Here is a 9,587-nt window from a genome sequence, read left to right on the forward strand (position 1 = left end):
GTGGCTACAATCATAGTAACACACTCACGCATTTACATTTTGATGGCAACAATAACGGTTTATTTTTTGAAAATGTTTCTTGCAAATGGTACGCTACTGTTTTGTACTATTCCTTGGGTTGGTGCGGCGGCATTAAGTACTTTTTATACTTTCATTTATTATTGTCTACCGTCATTACTATCGACGGTAGTTAATGTTTAATATTTATATTAAAATTGTAAATTCTTTTTTTGGTTACAATTTTTTCTTACATCTCAATTTTGTAATTATACAAGTATGTTTTCAATTTAAATAATGTACTGTAGCGAAAAGGTTTTTGGTATGTTTCTTAGTATGTATAATTATTTTTTGTGATCCTTTTTTTAATGTCTGTTTTTCTGTTTCGTTGGCGTATGTGCCGCCACTATCATAAGTCTTAAGTTAGGCCCGCTGAAATCCAGCGCCACCGATGGCCGCGGCATTATGCTGAGTAGGGACCCTTTTTCAGCGTCCAATGTATGGTCCGTCAATGTGTGGCGTCCGTGTTTTTTTTCTCTGTATGTCGTCTTTTCCAAAATGTTAAAGACAATATACATTTATGAACATACTAAACGTATAAACATATAGTCGTATATGTTCAAATAACCCTCCTTTTTTAAAGCTGTCGTGTAAAATTAGAACATGAGTTTGTTTTTATCAATACCTACTTTACAAACAAGCGAAGCAATATTCATCGTCTCTTTAACACACAAGGTCAGATCAAACGCTCAAAGCAAACGCGGCTTGTAATGTAAATATAGTATTGTAAAGTTTATCCATAGTTACTTAGGCATATTATTGGAATCACAACTTGAATTTATGTAAAATAGTTTAATAGTACATTATTGCAGAGGCCGGGAAAGGGCAATTCCTGGATGAGTGTCGAGTGGTCGACAAAGACGAATGCACGAATTGCTGTTCCTGCCGAAGCATATATATTGCTTTTCTCCAAACACACGAGGAAATCAGGTGAAATAATTATAATTTAAGCATCAACCAGCACTCAAATCGAACCTACACATTAAAAAACATCTAAAACAATTTCCCTCTTTAATTATTTTCCGACAAAGAAGACGAATCCACGAATTGCTGTTCCTGCCGAAGCATATATAGTGCTTTTCTCCAAACATGCCAGGAAATCAGGTGAAATAATTATAGTTAAAGCATCAACCAGCACTTAAATCGAACCTTCACATCAAAAACGTCAAAAATAATTTCCCTCTTTAAATATTTTTTAAAAGTTAAAGGCACAACTATTCTGCCATTCAGTAGGTACCATTAAATATTCGCTCATTTAATATAATTGTGCAGCATTGACATATTAAAAGAAGAGGACGCCCAATGCGAAAGAAATATGTCAAAATATATGGAGCATACTGACATTTAGCAATGCGCTCTGGTAGATGCTAATAACGCTTCTTTATAATTTCAGTCAAGATAAGTATTTCATACAAAAGTAAACGCAATGCAATACAGTTTAAGTGTCAAATTTGCAAACGGACATTTCAAAACATTGAATTCTTTATGGTTAAATTACCCTTTCGTAAGTTGATCATTGTATAAACGTCAAAATGAATAGCAAGTGAATGGAGTAGCTGTAGGTATACTAATTATTTTAATATTATTGTCTTTAAATAAAAATATCAAAATCGGATATAGAGTATATATAAGTATATATTTTTTTTAATAACTAGATTGAGATAGTTGTATGAATGGTCTTTGTTTTGAATGATAACATGCACTTTACCATTGCCCTTCAGGAATATACTACTTTAGAAGAACATTTTACTACGTACATACCTAAATATAAAACAAAACGTCCTAAAAAGCACCTAGTATACTTGAAATAAATTCAATTAGTTGTATAATTGTCTTTACAGTACATATGGGGCTACTTTATAGCACTAGTGCGAGAAGTAGCATATTACGTTACTGTGTCGAACATTTAAAGGGCCATATGTACTGTAAAACGTTGTACGATACATGTGCGAATAGGTAATTCGCAACTCGTGTCGATTTAAAACACTCCCTTCGGTCGTGTTTTAATTTATCGCCACTCGTTTCGAATTTCCTATTTTTCGCACTTGTATCGTAATGTACTATTTTGATCTACATTTACTTTTGGAGCTTTCTTTTTTCGTTGTCGTTGGTTATCGACTTAATTACAACAATTCTATGATTGTTGTTATGTTCTTCTTCTGGTGGACATGACGTAAAAATGTTTACATGTATGAATAATTTCGATACATTAGATGCTATATAGATTTTTCATGGTTTATTCCCCTTCGCATGTTGTCTTTAAAGAGTTTCAGTTATTTTGCAAACAGTAAATACATCTTCAGACGCATAAAAAACCCCACCCATATACAACAACAAAAAAACGTGTCGGCAACGCGTATGTGACACCCTGGTGTTTCAGGACCAGCACCAGGTGAGCCTTATGCCTGTTTGCCACCAACATGGTATTAAAAAAAATCTAATGTAGACTCCATAGATTTTTGTTCAGTGACAACCGTTGATTTGTATCAACACAATAAATTATTAAATAACATACAATTATGAAGAATTCACATTAGTTCTGTTAAAATATCAATAGAACTCATTGAAAGAATATATGCCATCCTTGTTAGGGTTCCGTAGCCAAATGGCAAAAAACGGAACCCTTATAGATTCGTCATGTCCGTCAGTCCGTCTGTCTGTCCGATTCTGTCACAGCCACTTTTTTCCGAAACTATAAGAGCTATACTGTTCAAACTTAGTAAGTGGATGTATTCTATGAACCGCATTAAGATGTTCACACAAAAATAGAAAAAAAACAATAAATTTTGGGGGTTCCCCATACTTAGAACTGAAACTCAAAAAATCTTTTTTCATCAAACCCATACGTGTGCGGTATCTATGGATAGGTCTTCAAAAATGATGTTAAGGTTTCTAATATCATTTTTTTCTAAAACGAATAGTTTGCGCGAGAGACACTTCCAAAGTGGTAAAATGTGTGTCCAAAGTGGTAAAATGTTGAACAAGATCTAGCAAGTAGATTTTTTTTTAATACGTCTCAAATGGTACGGAACCCTTCATGCGCGAGTCCGACTCGCACTTGGCCGCTTTTTTCTTGTTGTTTTGCTCTTGTTTTTGTCATGTTTGACAGTTGTCGTTGTCGACGGCCGAAACGGGACTGGTATCAAAACTCATGCTCAAGCCATTCTAGCATTACTTTTGTGAGGCCATTTTTTTCGGCTGATTGTTAATCCAGTTAATTATACTTACATCAATGTTGTGCAGTATAAGCTGTATTTGCACGCATGAGATCCTTTGAAAAATATAAAAGTTTAGTCTTTGATTTTATTAAGCAGTATTCGCACGATCATACACGACTCTATCCTATTGCTTGAAATGATGCTGACCGGGTCGTGTAGACGCGGCTCGCGGCTATATTAATTGGCTGTTTGCGTTTTTCTTAGTGGATACATGTTTTTAAAAAGTAAAAAACAATACAGTAATAACTTCTCGTCCACTAAAACACGACAATAATGGTTTGAATTTTTTTAATTTGAGTTTGCGCATAACGAAGAACTTCCCGAACTATTTTTGCTACAATAGGCTGAACATTTCCGAGCATACTGGAGAAGAATTACTTAATTTACACATAATACAATTTTAAAATTACTTACATGTGATAGGAAATATGTCCTTGCTTTTGAATGCTTGGAATTATTGGGCTTTTGCAGTTAATTATCACACAACGAGGCATTTTTTAAGTTTCCAGGGACGTCCGGATGGAACAACTGAGGCCCTTGATTGTCGATAGCGACGTGAAACCTCGACCCTTGGTCGGGATTCGGAAACGCGAAGTAGATGCATTTGCGTCATCTATGGTATATGTAAATCTTTGCCTACTAGTTTCACTTTCCAACGTGCAATAATGGTGGAATAACCAAAAAGAGGTAGTAGCAGGAAATAAAATTATTACGAGAGTTAAAGAGAATTGTCTATTAGGACAATTTTTAATTTTATACAGTGGAACGTCGATAACACGAACCTCGGTAAGGCGAAATCCTTGTTTAAGAAGTTATCGACGATTTCTTTCACGGAATCTGTACGCTGTTTTTACCTTCATAACTAGAAAAGCGGTGGTGGCCGAGTGGATATGACGTCTGACTTTCAATCCGAAGGTCGCGGGTTCAAATCCTGGCTCGTACCAATGAGTTTTTCGGAACTTATGTACGAAATATCATTTGATATTTACCACTAGCTTTTCGGTGAAGGAAAACATCGTGAGGAAACCTGCATACATCTGTGAAGAAATTCAAAGGTGTATGTGAAGTCCCCAATCCGCATTGGGCTAGCGTGGAGACTATAGCCCGAGCCCTCTCGCACATGAGAGGAGGCCTGTGCCCAGCAGTGGGACGTATATAGGCTGAATTATTATTATTATTAACTAGAAAATTAAACTTTGATCGCTTTAACTCAAAATAATAGACGTATTGTGTTAATATCACCTCGATCTCGATGTTATTTACAAAAAAAAACCTTTGTAACTAAAAGAAAATAATAACACTGTAGGTAAATACTTTACACGTTTTTTTTTTTAAAGAATAATATTTATTGGCAATAACAATGTACATAATGGATATATACAGATGATTACTATAACTAGCTTATATCTAAAATAGGCCCTTGAGGCATTGTACCAAGGATGCTGGCGGCATTTCCTCGTTGTATCGCAATACTGATACGTTGTGCGAGGAAGCCGCCAGCTCTTCGGTCACCAGTTACGTCAACCAGACGTTTTGCGATTTCTCCAAAAAACTTGTGCGCGCTGGGACCCCATGCGGGACCTAGAGTTTCAACGCCAAATGGTACAAAATGGTACTCTCTACCGAGGCTCTTATATTTATTACGTTTCAAAAGTTTGTTTGTTTTATTTACTTTTGTAACTCGGAACCTCTTTAAGGTCAACAAACCTTTATAAGAACCTAAGTAGTAACCTCGATAAGATGAACACTCGTTACCACAAAGTTTTTGACGTACCTTTGTGATTTGTGCTATTTTTCTACTGTAGGTACATAACAATATCGCTAGTGTTACAAACGTACTATGATTTTCATCACACAAATATACATTTTTAATGCAAGTCGATGGAAATCGAGTTCTGTGGACACCGCCCGGTTCTGAAAGCACTGACTTGGTTTAACATTATCTCAAAAACTTTTTGTAGTAGAAGAACCGGTTACGAGATTTGCGTCTTTTTTGCATGAGATGTTTTAGATGGAATCTTATCTCTTTTTGTTAGCAGTCCTTCTTTTCGGGTGCTACTTACTTCTTGTGCGTCAGCTGCCACTTTTCTCAAAACTCATACCCATATATACTATACTCGTATTCATACTATTTCATACCTTACCATACACGCACTCATACTTGCACCATACTCGTACTTATACCTATTACGATATTCATACCCTTACCATACTCATATCTATGCTATACTCATATGTATACCATACTCTGTTTGAAGACTTTGAAGTCGGTTCACAAACCAAACAACGGCCAATAATACCCCTAAACACAGTTGGGCTATAAAGCAGTGTCTTACCTGAGCGAATAACTCGCGAACGCGAAGCCGTGCGGTGCGGCGCGGGTGAATTCAATCCTTTGATACCGATGGAAGTGTCCTACGTGGGCGATCTCCGAATGCCGTTGGGCCGCCGCGCCGCGCCGCGTCGCATTCGCGAGTTTTCGCCCACGTAAGCCGCGTAAGTATAATACCTAGCTTTCTTTCTTATTAAACCGCACCCTGATTAATCGGTTCGACAGTGTGTTGACGCTATTAAGATTTGGTTTGGCACGGACTTCAACCATATCAGTAGCTGGCGCATATAAAAGAGATAATATATTATTTTATCCCTTCTTGAAGCTGGTTTTCTTGTTCCTGAAAGGCTTAAAAGTGTGCCAAGCTTTTTTTTATAACTTGTCGCACATATTATTAATACAGTAATTGCTAAAAAAAAATTCGAAGCATCGAACGTGTTTAAAGCATCGAACGCCAAGATCTCTGTGAGCCTCATAGAATGCGCTTCAAATATCAAAGACAACAAGAGGGGCGTATACGTCGACCATGTTTTTACTTACTAATAGGACAGTCTCTTAATACCTCAGCATTGCTGATTCAGCAAGCGTAAAAGCCGCTTTCTTATATTAAAGGAAAAAAGGAAAAATATCTGCTTCTAGCAAGACTCAAATTCACTCAAGACTATGATGGTTGACTGGTTGTTCTTGTCTACGTGATAAATCGGTGTCCGTCACTTTCAATACCGCGGTGTTAAAAAGTGACGGTTATTTTATCACGTATATAAAGCCATACATAATACGCCTGCAGAGTTGGCTTGGTCCGAGTCTTGCTGGCTTGTTGTTGCTCTGGGTCCAATGCGGTAAGAGTGTGGCTTTGTGTTACTGATAGGATTATTCATTTTAAGAAAGTACCTATATCTTATGATGTTTTTTAATGTAGGTATTTGATATCTATTTTGGATTATATTTGGGTCATTTGGGACAGAAATGCGTATATTTTTTATTTATGTCAATTTATTTTTTGTGTCATACGATTACTTGGAGATGCATGTATAATATCACTGTTTTGTATTTTTTTAGTTACGTTTTCAGATGTAGATCGATCTGTAAAAAAATATATATTTAAAAAAAATATTATGTAGGTAGATCTGATAATTAATTAACTAAAGTTTTGTACATAGCACTAAAAATTAATATTCCAGAGAAAGTCGGGCAATAATATGTTTTCAAGCAAAGATAATAGTCAAATAACTAAACTTAAAACACACTCTTTTTATCGACTTTGTTGCAAGTAAGGTCCGACCGAGATCTCGGTCTCGGTCTCGGCATTCTCGGCCAAAAATCGGGCCGAGATCTCGGTCTCGGCTCTCGGCCAAAATGGGCCGAGATTCTTGCCGAGACCGAGACTAGGCAATAAGTTATCATTGGTGGATTTTGAATTTACTGCGCACGAGCGCCCGTTTCTAAGAATTCTAAGCCACCCGTTGGTTGCTTCGCCCGCTTGGTGTGACATTTTTGTGATTTTTATTGGTTTCGTACCCACATTTTAAGTCAATTACTTATCAAATACGGCGTTGGGATCGGATAGGCTCGGTTGCCAGTAATAACTTGTTCTTTGGTTCTTTTCGTTTTGTGGTCGTGGTTATTGCGGAAGATTTAATAAATGAGTGTATATTGTTATTGACATGTAAATAACTTAAATTAACTTGATGTGGGTGTAAGATGACACTGGATATTTTGATACTTAATATATTTTCGTTTATGGGAAAAGGTAAAGCAGTAGGTAAGTACAAAACAATACCTTATACCTGTGGCGGATTAATGTTGTGGAATATTGGACATAATTTCATGCTAACTTTGCGGATGCTTCTATGCAATTTTGACGAAACTCGCGGTGTGGTTTTTGAGACATAGGTTGATTTTCATTTAATATGGCTTAGCTTAGTAGCAGGTCCCTAACTGACCAGTTAAACGACGAGCATTGTCACAATTTAACGGATCATAACGCTGAAAAATTACGTTTTTTTTGGTAACAATATATAACTTTTTTAATTTTGATTATTGTTACTGTACCTACCTCTTTTTGTGCACATCCGTACTAAAAAAACTGGCCAAGTGTCGGGCAACGCATAATGGAGGGTTCCGTACCTTCATACAATACAAAAAGCCAGACAAGCAAAAGAGCGAATGTTCGTGGCACTTCCTTCATTTTAATAAGAAGATATTCAAAATCATTTTCCTGAAAAAGTATTGATTACAGCTTAATTATTTACCTTACTAAGATGCGACTTACATAATACACCTTCGTTCCATATATCGTTATAAAATATATCGATGAGCTTTCGAGTAAAATGGTTGTGACATACGGACAGACACAGACAGACGGCAATGGCGAAAGTATAAGGGTTTTTGCCATTTTGGCTACGGAACTCTAAAAATACTATGTATTTGATAGCGCTACGAAGTGGCCAAGAAAACTTTTTCTGATAAATCATCGAATTTCGACTATTAAAACATTTTGATTGCAAAAATCGTGTTTTTTTCTTCTATTTTATAACTTCTCGGTCTCGGTCTCGATCTCGGCCGAGAATACCATTGAATCTCGGTCTCGGTCTCGTTCTCGGCCGAGACAGAAAAAGCGTTCTCGGTCGGACCTTAGTTGCAAGTGTACTGACCAAAATCTTGCCGACATAGTGACATTATATTACTTAGGTAAATGTATAATTAAAATAAAGTATTAAAGTAGAAACTATATGTAGGTACCTCGTCTCTTTAAAAATCCATTCCACAATATTTGGAACTCTGACATTATGATATCCGTCAAAGATTTGTCTTTGTATATAACATCTAATGCTTCATTGGTGATTATTTTGCGTAATGGTTCTCTAATAGAACCAGTTTTCACTTGAGTTACGACTAGAAGAAAAATAATGACATTCACTCCAACTGGGTTCATTTTACCTAAGCTTATGTTTAGAGACAACACTTGAGTGGTTCTTAAATATACATAGTGTGTTTTAAGTATTATTTCCTTGCTTGTTTCAAAATAACGTTTCCGCAATAATATTTGCCTCAAGCATCCTCAATACGGACCTATTTTACTTGGTACCAAAACATGCATTTTGCCAGTTCGTACAGTTTAGTAATTTGGTCACTCTAGCGTCATTCAGAACATTTTCTTATGAAAATTTCAAGTTTATAAATACTACGGTCGGTTTATTGGTAATCTAAAAATTAACGTTAACTACAAAACAACTGCTGCTTTGTAATTGCTTGAATAAAAATAGCAGAACAAACTCAACATCATGAAACTTATTGAAATTACAATTATAGTTTTTCTAGTAATTTTTGGCGTTGGAACAGAGCAGTTTCAAGTACTTGATCCTAACAAACAACCAGACGAAACTGTTTGGAATAGTATCATCGATATGTGGCATGGAAAAAATACCATTTCAAATGTGATGAGAAGAAATGCGTTAAAAAAATATGGGATTTGTCACCTTTCACCTGGAATAAGAGTAATAATGAAAACATAAAGGATATAATAATCAAACAAGTGAAATCAAATTGAATACTAATGTTTTTAAGGAGTTAGTTTATGATAGCCAAAGAGTGAGCGCATATTTTTGAATATGTTCGCAAGTGAAACGTGGCACCGATCACGGCGAAGTCGGATCCAGTGAAAAAAATCACTTATCTTGGTTAAAATATACGTCTTACTATACTAATTAATCAATATAATATCATTCATTAGTATTGCAAGACGGTTATTTTTTTTAATGTGTGTGTGTGTGTGTGTTTACAAAATAAATTTCATCGTAATGTACAAAATGTGTATGTGTTGTATCGTGTGTAATGTATGTGTATGTGTTGTAGTGTAAAAAACCTGAACTTTTATTCGAAGGGTACTTTCTATCACCTATTATTACAACTATTTTTCTGTAGTACTTACTACTCACGTGTGAATGTCATGAATTACTTTTTGTTGTGCAAATTTAATA

At 35.7% G+C, this 9,587-nt stretch overlaps 1 long non-coding RNA gene across 1 annotated transcript; it reads right to left on the bottom strand.

Moving 5' to 3' along the window:
• Positions 1–6,071: 6,071 nt before the first annotated feature.
• LOC133517518 (uncharacterized) lies at positions 6,072–9,318 on the bottom strand. Its single transcript, XR_009799378.1, has 2 exons — positions 8,350–9,318; positions 6,072–6,690 (listed from the first exon to the last, which is right to left on the bottom strand). It is a non-coding gene; the product is annotated as an uncharacterized LOC133517518 (long non-coding RNA).
• Positions 9,319–9,587: the final 269 nt, after the last annotated feature.

Source organism: Cydia pomonella, chromosome 4 (assembly GCF_033807575.1).
Source record: "Cydia pomonella isolate Wapato2018A chromosome 4, ilCydPomo1, whole genome shotgun sequence".
NCBI classification, from domain to species: Eukaryota; Metazoa; Arthropoda; class Insecta; order Lepidoptera; family Tortricidae; genus Cydia; species Cydia pomonella.